Source organism: Nyctereutes procyonoides, unplaced genomic scaffold (genome assembly GCF_905146905.1).
Source record: "Nyctereutes procyonoides isolate TBG_1078 unplaced genomic scaffold, NYPRO_anot_genome, whole genome shotgun sequence".
Taxonomy (NCBI): Eukaryota; Metazoa; Chordata; class Mammalia; order Carnivora; family Canidae; genus Nyctereutes; species Nyctereutes procyonoides.
This window is the reverse complement of record NW_026575022.1, coordinates 4,166,559-4,191,044: the sequence shown is the minus strand read 5'-3', so window position 1 is coordinate 4,191,044 and position 24,486 is coordinate 4,166,559. Positions and strand designations below refer to the sequence as shown.

The following is a 24,486-nucleotide window of genomic DNA, read 5'->3' as shown; positions in this document are numbered from 1 at the left end:
AGCTACAAACCTCTTTAATTAGAATATAGATAGTATTTTTATTTTGTAAATGGTTTCTTATATTCTTAGAGAGCTATAAATGATTAAATCATTATGTTCAATAGTTTTCTTTCTAGTTTTTTTTGTTTTGTTTTAGAGAGAGAGAGAGACAGACAGACAGACAGACTGCATGAGTGTATGAGGGGGAGCAGGTAGGGGAAGAGGGTGATGGGGAGAGAGAAAATCTTAAGCAGTTTCCACCCCTAGTATGGAGCCTGACATGGGGCTGGATCTCATAATCCTAAGATCATAACCTAAGCTGAAATCAAGAGTCTGACACATAACTGACCGAACCACCCAGGTGCCCCTTTTATAGTTTGTTTTGATGGGTCTTATTTAAGAAATATTTATGTATCCTATCATCACACCATACACAAATTCAAATCCAGGTTGACAGAATCTTATTATGAAAATAAAGTATGTCAAAACATTTAAAGGAATATATAAAGTATCTAAGATGATAGGGTATATATGGATTTCATAAACAAGATTTAGCAAAGACAAATTTTAAATAAAAAAAATTGAACTGAATTACTCAAACATATTATGTATCAATTTATTAGCACTCATGATATATATTTATATATTCTGAGTACTAAAAGTTCTCATCAATGAATATAGTATACTTATCTACTGTGGTCTTATTTTTTGATCTTCAATAAAGTTTTATTGTTTTTCTTCAATAGTAAATATTTTATTTATCTTAAATAAATAGAGAAAGAAAGAAAGAGCATGTACAAGTATGTGCAAGCAGGGCGCTGTGGATGGAGAGGAAGAGGGAGAAAGTCTCAAGCAGACTCTGCCCTCAGCATGGAGCCTGATGTGAGGCTGGTTCTCATGACTCAGATCATAACCTGAACCCAAACCAAAAGTTAGATGCTTAATAAACTGAGCCATCAAGGCTTTTCTTTCAATAAAGTTTTATAATTATTTTCTAAAAATTTTGCAGGACTTTTTCTTGTTAATCTTCTCCTAGAATCCCCATAGTTTTTGAAGATATTATAAATGGAATCTTCTTTTCAATTATAGTTTCTAATTGTTTCTTGTTGGTAGATAGAAACACTACTGTTTTTGTAAAGTGATTGTGTTGAGTGATATTGCTGGGCTTTCATTGATTTATATAGATTATTACTCTATTATCTTGGATTTTCTATTAAAATAATAATATCACTGTATAATAGCAATCTTTATTTCTTCTTTTCCACTCTTAAATGTTTTCTATCCTTAAGAATGAGTGGATCTAGCAAAATGCAGAACAAACTAAAGACAGTAGGTATCTTGTTAAGTCTTTGACTTCATCTAGAGTTTGATAATAAAGCATGTTTTTGATTCAAAAATTTTTTTTTGTGTTAATATTCCAGTCTTTATCATGAATATGTGCTGAATCTTATCAAAGGATTTTCCTGCATCTACTGAGATGATCATATTTCTCCTTTAACCTGCTAAGGCACTGAATTACATTAAAAGATTTTATGTTAAAATATCCTTGAATACCGGAGATAAAACCAGCTGGGTCGTGCTGTACTACTTTTTACACATTATTATAGTCAGTCTCCATTTTTCTTTAGAGCTGTGATGTTTTTGTTCGGATATGAAAATGGCTTGATTTCTCTTTTTTTATACTACCCTTGTGCAGATTTAGTATTAAGGTTATATTTGCTTTAGGAAGAATTCTTTTTTTTTATTCAATGGAGGAATTTTCATAAAATAGTATTTTACTTTCTTGAAGATTTTAATGCTTTCCAGAAATTACATTGCACTCCCCTAGTCCATTCATTTCCAGATTCCTGGATGTCAGTTTCACACTGTTTTCAAATCTCCAACATCTCCGTCTCCTATCACTCTAAGATATTTTTATTTCAGAAATTAACCAAATCAAAAGAGATTTTGCACAAACTTCCATCATCACAGATACTCATAAACAATACATCTATACCTATCTTCTTTCAAGAAAAGTAGTCAAATACTGCTGACAAACACATGGTAATTTTCCATTGTAACTAATCAAGAAATATATGGACAATACATATTATCTTAGTGTAATGGGACTACGGGTAACCTGGTTTTCTATATTCCTCATTCATAAAATTTATAAAAAATCATATGTATTCCTTTTTAATCAGAAAACAATGAAATTGGGTATCTTGGAATTTTATAATAGATTTATCTCTATTTCTCTGTTACTTATGATAATATTATTTTGACTATTTGACTATCCATTTTTTTTCAATACATATTTTTTTAAAGATTTATTTATTTATGATAGACATAGAGAGAGAGAGGCAGAGACAGAAGCAGGCTCCATGCCGGGAGCCCGAAGTGGGACTCAATCCCGGGACTCCAGGATCGCCTCCTGGGTCAAAGGCAGGCACTAAACCGCTGAGCCACCCAGGGATTCCCCTGACTATCCATCTTTTAACTGAGAAGAAGAAAAACCAAAAAAGACAAAAAATGAAATAAAGCAAACTAATGTTTCATACACTTCACAAAAAGGCTATGTTAGAAAAATCTTGACTGTGATTTTTTTCTCTATCCTATTTATGATAATTTATCATTTTGTGACATTTCAACCCTTCTTAATCACATTGTAATTAAGCTTTGCATGTAGCCATCTGCCAGGAAAATAATCTTGATTGAACTCTACAAGGGTATGAAATATCAATATTAGATATTTTCTTTAAAATAGTACTTTTGAGAAAGAGAATCTACGTTTTTAACTATGCATACTGAATTTAATCATCACGTTTTAGATATCACATTATATCTTAAAAACAGCAGTATTTACTAAAATGTTTGCATCCAAATTTAGCTATAGAATAAATTATATGCAATTTATACAATGCTAGTTATTGAAATATATTCATAACTACATATTAAACTTCAGCATATTCAAATTAGATAAAATACTTCACAATAAAGAATTTTTCTATAAGTTTATTCACATAAGAAAAGTTATTTTTAAAAAGAATCTCTAGGATGAAATGTTCTGAATGTATCTGTTAAATCCATCTGGTACAGTGTGTCATTCAAAGTCATTCTTTCCTTGTTGATTTTCTGCTTGGATGATCTGTCCATTGCTGTGAATGGGGTATTAAGGTCCCCTACTATTATTGTATTATTACAGATAAGTTTCTTTAAGTTTGCTATTAATAGATTTACATTTTGGTTGCTCCCAAGTTGGGGGCATAAATATTTACAGTTACTTCTTGTTGGATAGACTCCTTTATTATGATATAGTGCCCCTTTTCATCTCTTAGTTCAGCCTTTGGTTTAAAATCTAGTTTGTCTGATATAAGTAGGGCTACTTCAGCTTTCTTTTGCTGTCCATTAGTATGATAGATGGTTCTCCACCCCCTCACTTTCAATTTGAAGGTGTTTTTGGGTCTAAAATGAGTCTCCTATAAGCAGCATATAGATGGATCTTATTCTTTATCTAATCTGGTACCCTATGTCTTTTAATTGGAGCACTGAGCCCATTTACTTTCAGAGTAATTACTGATAAATATTAAGTTTAGTACTACTGTATTACCCGTAAAGTCAATCTTCTTGTAAATTGTCTCTATTCCTTTCTAGTCTTTGTTGCTCTTGGTCTTTCCTTCCCATTCAAAGGTTCACCTTTAATATTTCTTGGTCGGCTAGTGTTCATCAACTCCTTTAGTTTCTGCTTATCTTGGAAACTCCATCTCTCCTTCCATTCTGAGTGAGATAACCTTGCTGGATATAGTATTCTTAACTGCATATTTTTCCCTTTTAGCATGTTGAATATATCATGGTACTTTTTTTCTAGCCTCCCAAATTTCTGTGGTCAGATCTGCTAGTAACCTTATATGTCTAATCTTGTAGTTTAAAGACCTTTTGTCCCTAGCTACTTTCAGAATTCTCACTTTATCTTTGTCTATACTACCTGAAGCAATCTACACATTCAATGCAATTCAGAGTAAAAGAACAGCAACACTGTTCACAGAACTAGAACAAACAATTTTAAAATCTGTATGGAACCAGAAAATACCCCAAATAGCTAAAGTAATGTTGAAAAAGAAAAAGAAAGCAAGAGGCATCACAATCCCAGACTGCAAGCTCTGTATTACAAAGCTGTGAGATCATCAAGACGGAATGATACAGGTACAAAGAAAAGATACCTAGATCAATAGAACAGAACAGAGAACCCAGAAATGGGCCCACAACTATACTGTCAACTAATCTTTGACAAAGAAGGAAAGAATATCCAATGGAAAAAGACAAGTCTCTTCAACAAATGGTGTTGGGAAAACTGGACAGCCATGTGAAGAATGAAACTGGACCACTTTCTTATACCATACACAAAATAAATTCAAAATGGATGAAAGACCTAAATGTAAGACAAGAAACCATCAAAATATGAGAGGAGAAAACAGGCAGCAACCTCTTTGACTTCACTGCCTTCAGCTGCAGTAACTTCTTACTAGACATATCTCTGGAGGCACGGTAAAAACAAACAAAAATGAACTTTTGGGACTTCATCAAGATGAACTTCTGCACAACAAAGGAAACAATCAATAAAACTAAAAGGCAACTGACAGAGAGAAGATATTTGCAAATGACATATCAGATAAAGGGCTAGTATCCAGAATCTATAAAGAACTAGTCAAAATTAACATATAAGAATAAATGGCTAAAAAATGGGCAGAAGACATGAACAGACATTTTTCAAAAAAAGACATACAAACGACTAACAGCACATGAAAAAATGCTCAACATAACTCATCATCAGGGAAATACAAATCAAAACCACAATGAGACCACCTCTCACCTTTAGAATGGCTAAAATTAAGAACTCAGGAGATAACAGATGGTGAGGATGAGAAGAAAGGGGAACCCTTTTGTACTACTGGTGGGAATGCATGCTGGTGCAGCCACTCTGGAGAACAGTATGGATATTCCTCAAAAATTTAAAAATAGTGGCAGCCTGGGTGGCTCAGTGGTTTAGCCCACCTTCAGCCCAGGACCCTGGGATCAAGTCCCGCATGGTGCTCCCTGCATGGAGCATGCTTTTCCCTCTGCCTGTGTCTCTGCCTCTCTCTCTCTCTCTCTCTCTCTCTCTCTCTCTCTCTCTCTCTCTCTCCCCCGCCCTCCCTCTCTGTGTGTGTGTCTCTCATGAATAAATCTTTTTTTAAAAATTTAAAAATAGAGCTACCCTGTGACCCAGCAATTTTACTTTTAGATATTTATCAAAAGGATACAAAAATGCTTATTCAAAGGGGCACATGCCCCCTAATATTTATAGCAGCACCATCAACAATAGCCAAACTATGGTAAGAGCCCAAAAGTCAACTGAATGATGAATGGATAAGGAAGAAGTGGTGTATACATATACAATGCAATCTTACTCAGCCATCAGAAAGAATGAAATCTTGCCATTTGCAAAAATGTGGATGGAACCAGAGTGTATTATGCTAAATGAAATAAGTCAGAGAAAGACAATATCATATGATTTCACATTTATATGTGGAATTTAAGAAGCCAAACAGGTGAACACAGGGGAAGAGAAGGAAAAATAAGATAAAAACAGATAAAGAGGCAAACTGTAAGTGACTTAACTATAGGAAACAAACTGAGGGTAGCTGAGGGAAAGTGGGTGGGGCGTGAGCTAGATGGATAATGGACATTAAGGAGGGCACTTGTGATGAGCATGGGTGTTGTATGTAAGTGATCAATCACTAAATTCTACTCTTGAAGCCAATGTAATATATATAATTTAATTTAAAAAAAAGGTAGACCCATCAAACTCTTTGTAGTTCACTCCACTTTTTCATTACATTTCTTATATTCCTAAAGTATAGTCCAACAACTTTTTTTTTAAGATTCTATTTATTTACTCATGAGAGAGAGAGAGAGAGAGAGAGAGAGAGAGAGAGAGGCAGGCAGAGACACAGGCAGAGGGAGAAGCAGGCTCCATACAGGGAGCCCAACGTGGGACTCCATCCCGGGTCTCCAAGATCACACCCTGGGCTGAAGGTGGTGCTAAACCACTGAGCCATCAGGGCTGCCCTCCAACAATTATTTGAAAGCCAAGAGCAGATTAAGTCTGTGTATTACATAGAAATCCAGAGGTTTCTAATGGATAGTTTGTAATATGTTTGGTTTATTAATCCTTTTTTTCTTTTCTTTATTCTTTACTCTCTTCCTTTATTCTTTCCTTCCTTTTCTCTTTTATTCATTAAGCATTTTAACTGGTATCTTCATGTTAGATTGGATTGTAAAGAACTGTGCTAGTAAGAGGGCATTGACAAGTAAAGTCTCAGAATATCCAAAGAAATCCCTTTTACATCACTTAGTAGACACTTCCCCTTAGGAAAACTGTAGAATGATTCTAAATATCTGTTTTGAGACAAAGCAGTTTTGCGACAACAAAACTTACATAATTTAGAGGGTTAAATTCAGTCATGTATATAAAAGCACAAAGCACATACTTGGCATATAGAAGTTGATTAACTGAAAGTTAATTTCATTTTATTGTTCAGAATGTCTGATTAACAAAGAAATAATTTCAATCAATGTGAAACATTTTAAGATGCTGGTAATAGCAAAATGCTAACAAAACAATGAAGCAATAACTAAATCTTTCTGTAAGAGATAGGCTATGAATATTTGGCTGAATTCTAAAGATTAAGTAGGCCTTTGCCAGATGAAGAAAGACTGGGCAGGTATTCCATGTGCACAGAGTAAATGTATAAAGCTTAAAACATCTGCAAATGTATAGAACTAAAAATTATTACAAACATACGGAGACTATAAGAGGGGTGGAGAGTAGGGTGCCTTAGAGTAGTGAGAGGTGATGTTAGGAAATAGTCCATGAAATGTTATGCTAAGGAACTGAGTATTGTATATAACCCAGGAATTTCCAAACAGTGTTGATACTGATTCCTTCAGCCATTAAGGCTTTTGGCTGGGCCTGGGGCATCCTTTGGGGTCAATCATCTCTAGCAACAAGCAGATCCATGTTGACTCCAGTGTGCCAAACATATATTTTCATGTTCCAGGATATCAAAAGGCTTGGAAATATCTATATAGACTTTATAATAAAGATTTGAATTTTTTAAAAGATTTTATTTATTTATTCATGAGACACACACACACACACACACACACACACAGAGAGAGAGAGAGGCACAGACACAGGCAGAGGGAGAAGCAGGCTCCATGTAGGGAGCCCGACGTGGCACTCGATCCTGTATCTCCAGGATCACGCCCTGGGCCCAAGGCGGTGTTAAACCGCTGAGCCACCTGGGCTGCCCAAGATTTGAATTTTTATACTTGCCAAATTTTAGATGGTTCTTGACTGGAAAAGCAATGGACATTAGGAGAAATGAAAGAGTCATAATCAGAATAACCAACTCATCCTGGGGGTGGGAGTGGAAGTGAAGTGATCCAGCTGAAGAGCCTGCTTGAAAAAGGGGCATTTCCTTGTAGCTCCTGCAGCTGAGTACGAGGTCAGTTAGGGCTCTCCTAGTGTTTGTTGAAGAGTTCCAGCATGGAAAATACCTCTATTCTTGGAAAGGTATTTCCAGGTTCTTGACACAGAATGAGTCACTTATACTTTACAAAGGTTTATTATATTCCTGCTCAGAGGATTAGGGCATCCCTCCAGGACATATTGGTAAGGAAGTTCCAAAAGGGAGAGTGAGCAGCTCTGATCTGGGTATACACAGCTGACTGGCTGCCCCTGCCAAGGGAGAGTTGCCCTGTCTGTGGAACTGCTGCTGAGATATTACAACCTCCCTCTGATTCTAACATAGGACTGAGGTCTGAACTATCTTGCATTTGCCCCATAATTTTCTAGAAGATGAGATTCTTGTGTTAATTCCAAATACTAAGGAATTTCAAAAACAATGAATAAAAGTCTGCTATACCAAAAAAAAGTTTTAGGATTAGACAAAAAAAAGGATGAAATACAAGATCAAAGCAGTATTCATGTGAGTCCGTGGTTGCAGCAGGGAGTTGCTTCACTTTGCCAGTCTGCTATTAGAGCTACCTTTCTGCTACCTACTGTCTGCTCTGAGGGCTTGCCTGCTGAGATCAAGCTGGCAGAGAGCTATACTGCTAGGCCAAGTCATCACACCAGGCCCTAGACGGCCTGCTGCAGAGAATGTAAGCAGTAAAGAGGTTGTCAAGATTGTAGTTTGATCTGATTGTACACAGGGCAGTACATCTGATCTTACTGCTTGTATTTGGATGTAGACAAGTGTATGCTTTTCTACACAGAGCCTAGTCTGAGATTCAAAAAGTTCATAGTCCCTCCTGCAGAGTAACCTTGCCTGCTTGAAAGCAGGGGAGTTCTCTAACAGCTGTACCCAAGGATGAATCTATGGAAGGACAAACACTTAGCAATGATTTTTCTAGTCTTACAGCGAGTTCAGAGACATGGAGATGTGTAACAAATGTTAGCAATGGGCATACACCTCTCCAATGGTGGGAGTGAAGTGGCGTGAAATATCAAGAATTCAGGTAAAGTGAGAGAAGAGGTAGACCAATTCAGGAGAGGGGCCTATATCTTTGATATTGTACCCTGGATGAGTCTGACATATTTATATGTCTGAGGCCATTAAAATTTGTGCTCCTTAAGATGTAACAGCAACTCATTCAGTAAATGAAAAAAGGCAAAGAGCAGGACTGAAATGGAGTCAGATAAATATGTGCAGGTTTGGGAAGAAGTGGTCATAGAAAAGGGCGTCCCTTCCTAGAAGGTTTGTATCTGGGTTGTATAAGGGCAAAGTTCTCCCAATTCACAATACACCATTAATACACATCATTACAAGAGAGCATCACGGGCTTCCAGGAGTAATGTCCAATAGACTCAAAATTCTCAGTTCCATTTGCAGTCCTCAAGCATTAAATCAGAGGAACAAGGATTGGCCTGAACAGGGAGGTTACCTGATTTCAAGGATTAATGGTCAGGTAGCAATTACAACACAAAAACATAGAACAAATACCCTAAAGGAGATGTGAATGTAACACTGTAGGAATGCAGAGGAGCAGTGAGAGAATCAGCCCAGCAGTGATAAGTTCATCTATTTGGATGCTGTTGCCTAAGAATTCTTGGTACAGAGAAAAGAAACTAAAGATAGTACATTAATCATCTCCACTTTTTATGAACAAGCAAAAGTAGAAAAGAGAAGTAATTAGAGAGGGAGGCAAAGAAAATGAGAAAGTTCTCTTAATAAAGGCTATTAGAATTCTTGAGTAAATAGTCCTTTGGTATTTTATCCCTTCCAAAATTGTCAGGATTAAATTCTAAATATCCTAAGTACAACATATTTACCAATGAAATTTTGAATCCATAGTCATATGTAAACTACACGTAAGACTTAGAGAGCAAACAGTTAATTTAATTTCCCTATTCCATGGTAAACAACTGCAGCACTTCTTTGGTGTTACTGATTATAAGATAAATTATCTCCAAAGGATTTGACATTGCCAAAGAATTAAATTATTTTATTTCAGGAATCATCTCCAGGGAGAACAAGAGTCCTTGGATCTTTATAACTATGTTAAAATCAATTAGGATTGATCAGAGAAAGAGAGTTGAAATGATAATATAGAAAACACTCCAAGGAATTCAAGTTCCCATAACATGAAGAATTCATAATAAGCTTTTCTATCCTTAAGAGCAAAGGCCATGATAAATTGAAAATGGCCTGCACACCTTAATCAAGATCTATTATCTTTTGGTTGTTTCTTATTTTAACGACCTATTTTGATATAAGATCTCAGACAAAATAAAGTTGTTTTGTTATGAAATATGATCAATACTTAAAAAGTTATTTAAAAGTCCTTATCAGAATTCCCATTGTATATAATATTAGCTTATTTATATGATGAATATTTTAATTAGTATCTCCAGCCTTTGAGACTTGAGACCCAATTGGAATAGTATCTGAAAATTATTAATAATTAAATAAGAGTTGAGAATTCCTAGATCCACTGTTTCCAAATGGACGTCAGGAATTAAGTACTGACAAATGTATATATTTGTAATAAAGCGTCATTATTATCATTATTATAATGAACAACTGTGTTTCTCTTTTTAACTACTATTCTTTCCCACTGGAGTCTATAGGGTCAAATAAAAGGCTGATAGATCAAATTTTAGGTTGTTCTGTTGTTCTCTCTTTTCTGAGTCATGTTCCCTCTTCATTGTCTTCTGCAGTTTTATTGAACTTAGTAGTATAAAGGTTACAAGGGGCACAATCTGAGGCTGCAATTTGCTCCGTATCCAATTATATTACAAGGACTTACTGCCTAACAGCTTACTTCAAAATGTCCCCTGGCTGCAACAAAACAGCCAGGATCAAAAGCTATAAACTTGAAGCAAACAGCTGCCACTTTCTCTCTTAACTCTTCACTATCTGCTACATGTAAGTTTTACATAAACCCCCATATGTAAACCCTCCTATTTCTTCAGGATGTGAAACTAAAAATAAAATGCTCAAATTTGAGAAGTATTTGAAACCAAACAAAACTACCTACATCTATAATAGTTTACTATCTCCTAATCTCTATTCCTTGTTTTTATATTTCATTGAAAATTTCAAGAGCTACTGTGATTTCCATGTACGTGTGTGTGTAACTCCCTCACAGAAATACAAGGTCCTTGAAGGCAGCAACCATATCTGTCTTATTTATCTTTTCTTTTCCTTAGAAACTTAGCACAGTTATGGCACATTGCAGGCACGTCAATGGATTTGGTTAAGAAATCTACCTTTTAGTTTGTTTAAATACAATTCTTTTTTTTTAAATTTTTTTTAAATACAATTCTTAATTCTACTGCAGTTTTGATTTTTTTTTTTAACAAACCTAAATATTTGGCCTATTTAAGAAATCTCAATATTGGAGATGATCTGTAAAAACCTCCTGATGGTCTATTATCTCCAAAAAGTGTTTATCATGACAGTACGGCAAGGAATTTCACATATATTTGAGTTTTTCTCACTTAAAGTGAGAATTAAGAATTGTATTTAAAAGAAGTATGGCTTTTTGAAACCCCTTGTCAATCCATGAATTGCTATAGGGCCTTTCCAGAGGTTTGCAGTGGGTGTAACTTCCCTGGCCAGGTAGCTCCTAGCCAAGGGTAATTCTTGGAGAAGGTGCAGCTGTGAGCCTTTAACAGCCAATACTCAGCAGTTAAAGGATGGTTGCATTTGCTTAGTAAATGGGATTTGGACAAAATACTAGAGTGCCATTACACATATTTTTTCCAAGTTAGCACTCATCTAACAAGATTATCATCCCTATTTTACGATCACAAAATTAAGTGTAAAAGATTAAATGATTAGTTCAAGAGAAAACTCCAGCACAGAATACTGCCCAGAATGAAATCTAAGACTTTCATTCTAAAACCAAGCCTTTATGCATTAAATCCTGCTTTCCAAACCCAAAGGAGATCCTTAAAAGAGTGAAGACCCTCAGAGCTGGAGGACAGAAACAATGATTTACTTGTCAATGACAATGTTTTAAATTAAGTAAGGAAATCACACACAAAAAAATTAAAATGTAAAGACACTAATGACTCAGTTTTTAATAATGATTTTGTTAGGAGAGAGAGTACTGGCTAGCATCCATTTGGTGTTTGCTACATGCTTTTTTAATCATGCTGATACCTTTGAAGGTATTTTCATACTTAATACTATCTAACCCGATGAGATAGATACTACTGTTATTCCTACCACATAGATGAAAAAGTAGGCTGTAAAATTTTGATCCTGCTAAAAATCATAAACCAGGAAGTTGCATTTTTGGACTTGAACCCAGGTCAGCCTGATTAGTAGATTCTATGTAGTGGCTAGATTTTGTGACTAATCAATGTCCCTGGCAAAATGAATTGATGTATCTAATTCTGCACATAACAAAATGATTTTATTTCTAGGACAAAAATCTTATGAGAGAAACAGAACAAAAATATCTCAGAAAGTGATAAAAACTTAATGACAATTCACACTTTATTTTTAAAATCACTCCAATTACTGAAATACGGTAAGGAATAAATCAAAGCACTATCATATATTTTGTCATAACAAGTGAAAAATTCAGACACATAGCAAGTGACTGAAAAAGATAAAAATAGATATAAGTATAAAAGTAGAAATCTCTGACAGTGAATGAAGAAACATCCATCTTTATACATAAGAAGTTGAAAATATACAGACAATTACATTTTAAAGATTCTATTTATTTATTTGAAAGAGAAAGCAGCGGGGAGAGACAGAGGGAGAAGCTGACTCCCCACCGAGCAGGGAGCCCAGTGGTGCTCCATCCTAGGACTCTGAGAACATGACCCCAGCCAAAGGCAAATGCTTAACTAAGCCTTCCAGGCACCCCAAAAATACAAAGAACATTATTTTGGAATAAACATTCTGCTACAATAATCGTGTAATTCTGAAGGCTAAATTGCCAAGAATAGAACTAAAAATAGAGATTTTTATTAAGGCACAATCCATTCGTTTAAATAAATCCATTCCTTTTTAAAAAATGGAAACTTAAGGGCTGTTTTCACAAGATTTCTGGATACATGAATCAAATATTAAATACCAAAGAACAAGTAATACTTACAATACTAGTAAGGCATATCACTGTTTCAAAATACGCTTGGGGAGGTATTAAGAAAGAGAAGGATGATAAAAGGGCATCATGTAAAAAGTGCTAGTGGCTATAAAAGTTATGTAACACTAGAGCTTACTTCTTCACTGTGTATTCTATACAAAAGAGAAATTTTATCTGCAAAGCATCCCGCTGAGGGACTGGAATTGCTGAAAAGGTAAAGTGCTTGCTCTAGCATCAGAAAAAGGAAGGAGGAAGGTAGGGGAAAAGTAACCTGGGAGAGATAACCCAAAATAACAGTGAAAAGTGTTGGAATGCTTGTGTTCTTCTTTGGGGGAAAACTGGAGTGCTTTTCACCTATAGCAATTAACTGTATAAAGAATTATTTCACTTGTTTCTAAAGGGAATTTGTAGATACTCTAAATCTTAATAGAAACCAAAACAAGAAATAGGGGTGTTAGAAAGAATGGAGTTTACATTTACTTTTAAACTCTTCTTAGAAATCTAACATTATACTCTGAAAATATAACTGCATGTGGAATTATGGCTGCAATTCTATTTCTTTCAAAAGGACTTTTAACATTCATGCAATACAACAATGGTCAAGGAAGTTTACAAATGTATCTTGAGAAACCTGAGTTGCTGAGGTTCCAGAAAAGTTCAAAACTGAAGAAAAAGAGGACCTCTGCATGTAACGGTTTCTGTAGTTCCATGAACAATTCAATTTGAAACTAGAAATGAGTGTTCTGTATGTGTGCATATTATTTTTAGTAGACTGTTTATGTCACTTTGAAAACAACTGGTGTAAGTAATCTACTAAAAGTAATAGCTAAATCTGAAAGATTTAAAGCAATCAGGTAAAGGAAAAGTAAAACAAAAAAGCATATGCTCAGACAAGGCTGACTTCTAAATGTTTCTGAAGGTGACTTCAAGCAAGAGATAATGCCTTTAAAATAACCCATTTGCTGACATGGAAATTAAAAGCGATACCAATACAAAGAGAAACTTCTATGTAGAAAATTAGATGAACCATTCCCATTATACTAAATGGTGTTTTCATGCACAACAAAGTACTTCATATATTAAGTCCATAAAAAAATGAAAATACTGAGGTTGTGATAATGTACAGTTACGGTACTGATCATTACAAAGATTGTAAAATTCTCTCCAAGAAATAGGAACAGAGTTTAGTTTGCTCTCTTTTTTCACATTAACGTCTTACTGGGGATCAAGAAGTAAAAACTCAACACTAGGATCAGATGATTTTTTTCATGCGAACATGAAATGATAATTTAGAAATGAGTTATATTTTCATTTTAACAGCAGGAGCGATTTGATTACAGTAGTTGGGAAAAGAACACTTAAATTAAAACTTGTCCAATTTTTTTTTTGTTTTTAAAATGCCAATGTAGAATGATTAGACTGGAGACTTAGCATACAATTTTATTTTATGATATAATGGGACATAATTGTGGTCAATAAGAAGTTTAAAAATCATATAAGAGCACAACTGAAGTAAACCCTCTGAAATCCAGAGTTTTTAAAAAATTGTTTTAGCTCATAATTCTTAGAAAATATTATTTGATTTATAAAACCACAATAGATACTTATATATTTTTTATACCTAGGATCTCATTGTTTCAAAAATATGTATTATAATTTTGGGGGGGTAATCAGGCAAAATTGTTTTTTGTGTTCTTAGCTTTGATTGGGGATCTTTTCTAATGCAAATTCATTGAACCTCAATGCTATTCCATAATAATGAACTTGAATTTTTCACTTATCTTCCGTTTTAGAAATCAAGATGTGGTTTTGTTTTGGTCTATATTGACAGTCCTCACCATCTTATATTTTAGTTATTATTATTAATAATACGCTCAATATTCTTTTCTTTTTTTTTAAAGATTTTATTCATTTATATTCATGAGAGACACAGAGAGAGTAAGAGGCAGAGACACAGTCAGAGGGAGATGCAGGCTCCATGAAAGGAGCCCCATGCAGGAGATCCCAGGACTCCAGGATCACACCCTGGGCCAAAAGCAGGTGCCAAACCACTGAGCCACCCAGGGATCCCCTAATATGATCAATTTTCTATAGAAAATGTTCAGCCTTACCATACTCTATTCAGCCAAGCACCATCATACAGTCACTACCTTTCATGATTAAAATCAGAATGCTTTTTATTTGTTAGCTCACTAGTGATTTTCAAATAATTTGTTTTCAATGTCACTTCTAGAACTAAGGTGAAAAGTTCATGATATACGTGATAATGAATTCATGATGTTACTTCACTGGTTATTTGTGGTGACATACTGACCACACCTTTTACATATTCCATTAAAATTAACTGTTGCAACTTGTCTTAGGTTAAATTTTGTACATTTAATTTTTCTTCAACTTAGAATTTGATTAACCTGACTGCACACTTACAACATTTTAACTACAATCATTGTACTTAAATATGCAACCTGAATAAAACGGTGTACATAATAAAAATTAAATCGCTGTCTCCTAAAGCCAGTTCAGTGTCCCTGGTGAAAACATGCAGTCTCTGATGGCTCCTCACACAACTGCTAGTTTAGGACTTTCCATGTTCCTTGGGGGAAAAACTGCCACATTCCTAAGAACCCCTTAACTCTTCTTGCAGTTTTCTCAGTCCCTCTCCTTCTACTATGTACAACTTTCAAAATATTGGATAACCCTAGTAACTACAGTTCATCAATATTTTCCAACTCTTTGGACTTAAGTTGGCCACATCACACTTTGCTTATGTTAAACAATGCACACGCACTTTTCTTAATAAATCACACACACAATTTCATAAGTAAAAAGATGGGGAAATTCTCATAATCTTATCATAAAGATACACGATTCTTATGAATCATATTTACAGTTTATGTAAGTTTGTATTTGGCTTCTCTTCCTAAAATTTTAACATCACCATAATATTTCATCTAATGGATACTTTTCTAATTCATTCCTTGACTATTATTTAGTTATCAGTAAAATGAATTTGTCATGGTAATTTATGAGGTAATAATTGGGTACTACACACATCTCAATACCCAAGTTCTAAGAGGTAGCCAAACTCATTGAAAAGACTGTATGAGAAGCTCTGGAAGGGGAAGGGAAGTTACGAGGACTTTTAGGGGTAGAAAGGGGGATGAAGAGAAGGAGTTGCAGAAGTGGTGGGTGGATATAAGCTTTGTTCCATGGTTCTAACTCTCCATAATGGCAAGACATCAAAGGGGTAGCTATCTGGGTGCCAAAGAGGCTAGCTTCTGGGCAGAGTATCCCATTCCTTCTAAAGACAGCCTTGTACAGAGAGTGTCAAGAACGTAGCAGTCCCCTGACTAAAACTAAGGGACTAGGGGTTAGTCCCCCTAACCCCTGTTAGCAGTGCAAAACAATAGCAGATAATTTGAGGGATGTCCCTGATTCACAGGTATTGAGTTAGGGTTCAGAAATATGGCACAACTAGGTGATGTCAGTAATAACAACTCAGGTTGAATTCCTGCCTCTGCAGTAGAAAGGTGGTTCAAGAATAGAATCAGACTGCCTTGAGAAAAAGAAGAGAGATTTATTACAGAGCTAAATATTTGGACTAAGATTCAAAACCACTAAATAACCTACTCTGAAAGGAAAGCCTTTTTATATATGACTTTATCTTTCAGGATTATCCCACTGACAATTTCATGGTAGTGGATATATGTCAGTGGATAGGGACATTTTTCATGACCCTGGAAATGCATAACCAGATTGCCTATTCAAAAGTGTGACCAGGGGCGCCCGGGTAGTTCGGTCAGTTAAGCATTGGCCTTTGGCTCAAGTCATGATCTCAGGGTCCTGGGATCCAGCCCCAGGTGAAGCTCCCTCCTCAGCAAGGAGTCGGCTTCTCCTTTTCCCTCTGCTCCTCCCCAGATTTGTGTGCTCTCTCTCTCTCTCTCTCTGCCCCCCAAATAAATAAATAAAATCTTAAAATAAAAAAGTATGACCAATTAATACTGCCATGGTCATCACATCTTCGCTGGATTTAAATGATACCATTATGGTTTTTTGGCTTATCTTTTATGTTTTAGCACATTGGCAAAAAAAAAAATAGTGCCTTATATTACTTCAAAACGAGTGAAGTAAAACTATTGTCCTTGTTCTTTTTTTAAAAAAAAAAAAGTTGTTTAATGATATATGATTTCTGTAAAATGAACCAATAAAAAGCCAATGAAAGTTTGTGCTTTGATGAATTCTAATGAAACCACCTTAACAGAATTACAAAACCTTACCGTTAATCCCTACCAATTCCTGTGCTTTCTTGAAAATCATCCTTCCCAGCCCCAAGTTAACCACTGCTTCCCTTCAATCAGAATAGTTTACATCCTAAAAATTCGAATATCGTTCAATATGTATTCTTTGTGCTTCAGTATGTACTCCCCCAACTTCTTCCATTCAATATTATTATTTTTGAGAATTTAGTGTCAGTATTTTCTTATATAAATTACTTTGAGTCTTTTTCTCATTTTCCTTCAAATCTTTTTCAATCTATAATGTCATTATATTTCATTGATGATATCAGATGAAATTTTAGTACTCTTAAAATAACCTATAAGATGTTACTAGTTTCCCTCTTACAGTAACTAAATCCTAAGTTAAACCATAAGAATGAAATTTGGAAAATATTTTTATATTAGATAGTAATTTTATAAAAATATTTTCCAAATATTACATTTAGATAATTCAGTATTTTAAGGCAAGTAAATAGTTACTCATTCTTCTATTTACATTCAGTCAAAAAGAGAAGTAGGATGCTCCATGCATACTGGAGTTTTATTGTTGTTACGTTTCAAGAAGTGTAATACAGCTGCAATTGTGACATATGGGAATCAATTTTTCTAGTCTTTATTTTTGTTTTTACTTTGTAAAACTGCAATATTTAATTTAGTTATTTTTAAATGTTTAATCTGGGGCACCTGAGTGGCTCAGTCAGTTAAGCATCTGCCTTTGGCTCAGGTCATAATTCTAGGGTCTTGGGATTGAGCCTTGCATAGGGCTCTCTGCTCACCTGCTTCTCCCTCTCCCACTCCCCCTGCTTGTGTTCTCATTCTGTCAAATAAATAAATAAATAAAATATTTAAAATACATAAATTTTTGACTCTATAACACCCAATTAAAGGGGAACAAAAAGACATATATTGATCTGAGGCAAATGCTCAGACTTAAGGAAAAAGCTTTTTATCATTTTAAGAATTAAAATTATTAAATGACATTAAGTTTATATTTAATTATGGTCTATTAGAATACAAATATTTTATTAACTGGTTGTGTATGAGATACTTATATTGTTTTCAGTTCAACATCTTTTTTGGGAACATAAAATCAAATAACATCTACAAACAACATAGTTTTAATAAAATGGAAAATCATCATCATCACTTTTTAATTCTTTTGGAAGTAACTGCATTGTAAAGAACATTGTAATTGTTGCAGAAAAGAGATCAATTTTTCATTTTTTGGGACGCCTGGGAGGCTTAGCAGTTGGGTGCCTGCCTTTGGCTCAGGGCGTGATCCTGGAGTCCCGGCATCGAGTCCCACATTCAGTTCCCTGCATAGAGCCTGCTTCTCCCTCTGCCTGTGTCTCTGCCTCTCTCTGTGTATCCCTCATGAATAAATACATAAAATATTTAAATTTTTTTTCATTTTTCTTTAGAGAATAAAAGAGAGAATATTCCATGGCTAATCATTACAGCACAGATAATACTGAAAGTTTGGGTAATCACAACTATGATTTCCTATTTTGATATTGTGGTGACTTATAAAAAAAAAACAAGAAAAGAAAGAAAGAAAGAAAGAAGAAAGAAAGAAAGAAAGAAAGAAAGAAAGAAAGAAAGAAAGAAAGAAAGAAAGACATTTTTGCTGAGCTCCCCTTATTACCAGACACTATATTCAATAATTTATAGTCTCATTTATAAGCCTTCCAACACGCATAAGGGAAAAGTACTATCTTCATTTTGCCTACTACGAAACTGTTGTTTAAAATGGTTAAATAAGTTCCACAAATTCAGCAACGGAATGAAAGCTACAATTTAGTTCTGCTCTTTACAGAGTTGGTCACTAAATCAGTTCTTCAGCTTTTTCTTTTCTATGTAAGATAAATTAGTTCCTTCAATCATTCCTTGATAGAATAATCAAACATCATTTATCCCACCCTCCATATCCTCTCTAAATTCTTTTTTTTTTTTCAAGTAGGCTCCATGCCCAGTGAGATCAAGATCAGAGCTGATATCAAGACCAGAGTTGAGACCAAGAGCTGGATGCTTAACCGACTGGACTGAGCCATCCAGGTGCCCCTAAATTCTTTATGATCCATTTTTGGAATACCAAAATAAAACTCATCAAAACTCTGAAAAGATGCTAAATATGTTAAAAATTCTAGATAGTAACAAGGAAAATTTGGCCACTGACGGCTTTAACAGGAATTCTTGACACCTAATTCCACTTTGGGGATGAGGATACGGGAATTAAGAGTAAGTATGGAGGAAAGAAATTTGTGTCTATATTGCATATCATTCTTGATTAAGAAATTTAGAAACAGAAATGGGTCATCAGCAAGATATTTTACTCTAACCACACAATAGCAGTTATGGCCACAAAGGGATGTTAATAAAAATAGACTTTCTTTAAAGGCAGTATACCTCTGGGACAGAAGCTATTTCCTCACAGTTTTAACAGGAACTGAGACCATTATAAAGCATTAGAAGGTTGGGTTTTGGTACATTAAACAAGCAACTGGAATCACTTATTTTCAGACAGAGGTTTCATTAACCTGTTAATGTTTATTCATGCCAATTCTTAACAGACCAAAAATAGCTAAAATCTACTGAGACCAATATTTTTCAAGCAGCATCAACACCTTCACTTTTAAGAAGTAGGTATAAAGTTTCTTTGGCCCGTTTCAGACCACTAAAGTCATTTTTCCCCCAATCATCTATCTCTTTAGTCTCAATGCATTCATTTAATCTCTCTCTTTCCCTCTTCCTTGGTTTTAAATCATTTTTATTAAATTTTTTGAAAATTTACCTAACAATAACAGCTAACATAGCAAATACTTATATTGTCAGAGGGGCTATGCTAAGTCCTGTATGTACATTATCTCTTTTAAAACTCACAAAACTGGGCAGCCCTGGTGGCTTAGCGGTTTAGCACCGCCTTTGGCCCAGGGATCGAGTCTCAGGTCAGGCTCCCTGCGAGGAGCCTGTTTCTCCCTCTGCCTGTGTCTCTGTCTGTCTGTCTGTCTGTCTCTCTCTCTCTCAGTCTCTCTGTCTCCCATGAATAAATAAATAAAATCTTAAAAAAAAAAAAACTCACAAAACCACATGACACAGTCACTGCTTTCTCCCCTGGCTTGTAATGGTTGAACAGCTTCATTACTCTGAGACTGTCAGAATTGAGCTTTGAACTCACTTGAGAGCCTGCATACCTCATCGTTAAATTATACTACCTCGCCTTAAAAGTATACCTTTCGAAGCAACATTTCCAACCAAGTCATAACCAATTTCTGACAAAGGCTTATGGTAATAAAAATATATATATATATTTTGCAGTGATTCAGAAACCAGAAAACTTCTCATTAAATACTGGTTTGGTTTTGGTTTTTCAGTTACTTTAGACAATTTTTCAAATAAATCAGAATCAAGTCAGTGAGAAAATAATATAACACTAAAACTGGAAGAAAAGATAGGAAGCAATTAGTGAGCAGCTTTGCAAATGTTAACTCTTTGCTGGCAAAGACTGTGTCTTATTTAAGTGTGGTATCTCTGAATATAACACTTGGCTCACAGAAAATGTGAGTTAAATGAATCATGTAAACAATAACTTGAACTTTGAAAATTTGGACTAGATTTTCATATATTTTAGATTCTTAGTTTTAGATCCTCAAAGAAAAAAAAATAAACAGATAAACCACAAACAATCCTGTGTTCATTTCAGGCTTTGTTCAAATTCTTCATGTTTGAAAATTCAGAATGTTTAATTCTAGAATTTCTTTCAGATTAGAAATAAAATGTATCAGAATATGCATGCTAGTTCTAAAGCCTAAAAATTAATTTATTTATAATGTTTATAGCTCATAGTAAAAAAAATGATAATGCTCTTTATATGAAATCATTGCAAGCTGTACTGGAGAACCCTGCTAATTACACCTTACTACCCCCCTACCACTACTGAGATCAATATTTTGACTCTAACAGTTTCAAAGAAGAATTTAAACATATGGAAAATATATGTATACTTTGCCATTTGAAAGAAATTGTCATACAGTTGAAAAATTAGCTGTCCTCTCCCATCAAATGCCTTTTTCCTACACTGGGTCTCAGGTGAATGAGAAAACCAGATGGGACCATGATAGAGTAGTTTTACTTGCATCACAACTTTGATATGCAAATTTTATCCTAAAAGAATGAGAAAAGAACTGACCAGCAGATACTGTCATAAGAGAATTCCTCTAACTATGTGAGGGAGGGTGGAGACTGTGAACTCTGAGAGGGATATACTTTGACATTTTACTTTCCGATGTAATGTACTCAAATGCAAAATACTGCCTATATTAAAATGCATAAAAAATCAATTTCAGGGTATAAAGTGTAAATGTTGCAATAGATTCATTCTGCTAGTCTTACAGATGATTCTTTACTCAAGTTGATATTTGTCTTTATGAATAATTGAATTGTATAACTCTTTAGCAGAGAAAATGAGATATTTCTCTACTTGAGGATTTTTATCTAAATGAATATAAGTAGAAAAATAACTTTAAGAGAAACACTATAAAAAAAGTTCTTAAAAGCCCTAAGAATTTACTTCCAAAGAATATATAATCTAAAAGTAAAAAATATATTTTCTCTGACAAGTTTTTAGTTCTGCTTTATTACATCTAACATTTCACTAAATTAATATATATAGTAATAATACAAGAGCACAAAAAACAGGTTTAGAAGGAAATTATAAAAATAAGTATTATAAGAATAAAGTCCTTGAAATCTAAACAGGGTTCTGATTATGAGGAATTCCTTGTGGGAAAGAAAGGAAAATTTGAAAAAAAAACAGAAGTAAAGGCAAAACAATAAAATTATAGTGTAAATTAAAACGTAAAATATTTAATATGTAAATTAGAAATTAAGTTAGGAAAGTATAAACATTTTATATAACTTAATCTTATAAAACGTGACAGTATGAATAACTACAAGTCAAATAATAGAAAATGAAAGAAAGTAAAGAACTTTTACATATAAACATTTTAGGTAAGATATATACTTTAAAGCCTATTAAGCTGTAAAATGCTACTGTAATGTAATGTTAAATGGGAATTTTCCCATGGCCAGAAATTCCAACAAAAAGCCAACTGGAATTTCATCATTGCTAGGAATATATAGTCTTAGCTCACAAAGTAACATTTGGGGCCAGCTATTTCAAAAAATGGATTATCAAGATTCACCAGTTTCAGGGGCCCTAGTCATGACAGCAATAATGAGTGATGAAAGAGAATGGTCATTGGGGGTGATGTGAAGTGAAGCAGTCAAAAGAATCCTTCATAAATGTAATGCTAAATATCCTTAAAATGTAGGTTAAATAGCCTAAAATGTCTCTCAAATCTATTTTTTTCAGATCTATTCCCTCTTCTAAAACATTGGTGATCCCTTGGGTCCACAGAGAGTTTAATGCTGCCCACGCATGAAAAGAATGACCAAAATAGAGAGAAGGAGGTGCTCAAACAAGAAGCTCTAATGATTCACCTTCCTATTCTTTGACGAAGAATACAGACTTTCTTGGATGGCAAGCATATGAATATGTCTCCTGAACTTAAGCAAACCAGCTAATCAGCTAATACCCACTCAAGCAAATTGCCATAAGTCTCTCTAACAAGTAGTTTTTTTTTTTAAGTTCTTATTTAAATTTCAGTTAGTTAACAAACAGTGTAATATTAGTTTCAGGTGTACAATATAGTGATTCCACCTAACAAGTAGTCTTTGGGGGGAGTTTAGTGAAGAATAAAGAGATAAAATGAGGGGCACCTGGGTGGCTCAGCGGGTTAAGCATCTGCCTTCAGCTCAGGTCATGGTCCTGGGGTCCTGGGATGAGTAGGGAACCCTGCTCAGTGGAGAGTCTGCTTCTCCCTATCTGCCCCTCCCCTACAGTGCTCTCTCTTGTGTGAATGCACACTCTCAAATAAACAAAATCTTTACCAAAAAAAAAAAAAAGCTGAATCTTGATTTGCCTCTTCAATAATCTGAGAAATGGGACACCAACTGCATAACTCTTGGAGGAAAGCACAGAGCACTAGCACTGGGAAGCCAGATACACAGAGGATATCTACGGTGAGAATCAGCCTAAGCAACAGCAACAACCAACAAAAAGAAGACTGCAATCTCATTGAGTCTTGTAAAAACACATTTGTCTGCTACTGACATATCACAGATGGAGCTGGTATCTAGAAGTGGGAGAGAAAAGGGGTGTCTAGAAGCCAACCCACACCCCAGTACTCTCAAAGTGCAAGAGCTGTCAGCACAGATGGTATGTGTAGAAAAGCTTTGATTGGAATTTCAGATTGACATTTTAAAATGAATAATAGAATAAACTAATAACCCAAGAGTCTGAAAAGTTACAGTATCTGTCCAAAAAAGAGTCAAGGAAGAGCCCCCAAGTAAAGAGAGAAAGAGAGAGAGAGAGAGAGAGAGAGAGAGAGAGAGAGAGAGAAGTTCCATTATAACACAGCTAGGGGAAATCACTGGAAAAAAATTATAACAATATCTTATTTAAGCAATAATAGATTGTAACTCCTCAAAAAAAAAACCCACTTATTCTATTTAATGGTATACTTAGAATAACATTATTGTGTTCTATCTTGCTGGCTAACAGAACGGATCATTGAAGCTCATGTGTGTATCTCTGAGAAAAGGCACAATAAATGTATTGTTCAAGTGTGTAGCACCCCCAGAAATAATTATGCTGCTCCATAAACCAGAGCATTGGAAAAATGCATTCATTCCACAAACGTTTTTTCAATGCCTCGAATGTGCCAAGCAAAATTCTGGTGATTGTGATCTCAGTGATGAGTGAACAGAGTCTGACGTACCCCTATGTCTGTACTATTACCCTGTGGATAGACCAGTCAAGGAGGAACTCTCTGAAGACGTGATATGGGAACTAAGATCTGAATTAAAAGTCACCAGCCATGTTATGATCTAAACGGCAGGGGAAGGAGAGAAGGTGTTGTGACAGACTGAACTGGGTCCTCCAAATTCCCTAAGTTGAAGCTCTGATCCCCAATGTGACTGTATTTGGAAACAGGGCCTTCAAGAAGGTCACTAAGGTGCCGTGAAGTCCTAAGGGCCGGCCTGTAACACGATAATACCAATATCCTTGTAAGAAAAGGAAGCACCATTAGGAGCGCACACCGGGGAGAGGCCGAGCAGAAGAGCAAGCAAAGGGCCGCAGGCCAGGAAGAGCTGTCCCGCCAGAAACCAACTCTTTTGGCCACGTGATATTGCACTTTTGGCTTCTAAAACCATGAGAAGATAAGTGCTTGTTGTGTAAGCCACCTATGCTGTGGTATTTTACACTATGGCAGCCTTAGGAGAATACAGAAAGGGAGATAGTTAATGTGGGCCCGCGGGATCGAGGGGGGTCCGGAGGCACCAACAATACGGCGGGGCCCCTCCGCCTCGGTCCTCACCTCAGAACTTCCCCGCCGGCAGGGACCGCCGAGGGCACGCCACCCTGCGAGACAGGGCCTATGCACCTTACCCAAACCCCATACAAGGGCATAAGCGGTTATCACCCCACACAGACGCAGCCCCCCGCCTCTCCCCCTCCGAAAGCTCCCATGTA

At 35.3% G+C, this 24,486-nt stretch overlaps 1 protein-coding gene and 1 long non-coding RNA gene across 2 annotated transcripts in view; one reads left to right on the top strand and one right to left on the bottom strand.

The window, feature by feature from the left end:
• The window catches only part of LOC129520989 (ephrin type-A receptor 6-like), a 727,437-nt gene that overhangs the window by 484,141 nt on the left and 218,810 nt on the right, over positions 1-24,486 (bottom strand).
• On the top strand, positions 12,765-22,810 carry LOC129521035 (uncharacterized). Its single transcript, XR_008666745.1, has 3 exons — positions 12,765-12,829; positions 18,853-18,947; positions 22,264-22,810. It is a non-coding gene; the product is annotated as an uncharacterized LOC129521035 (long non-coding RNA).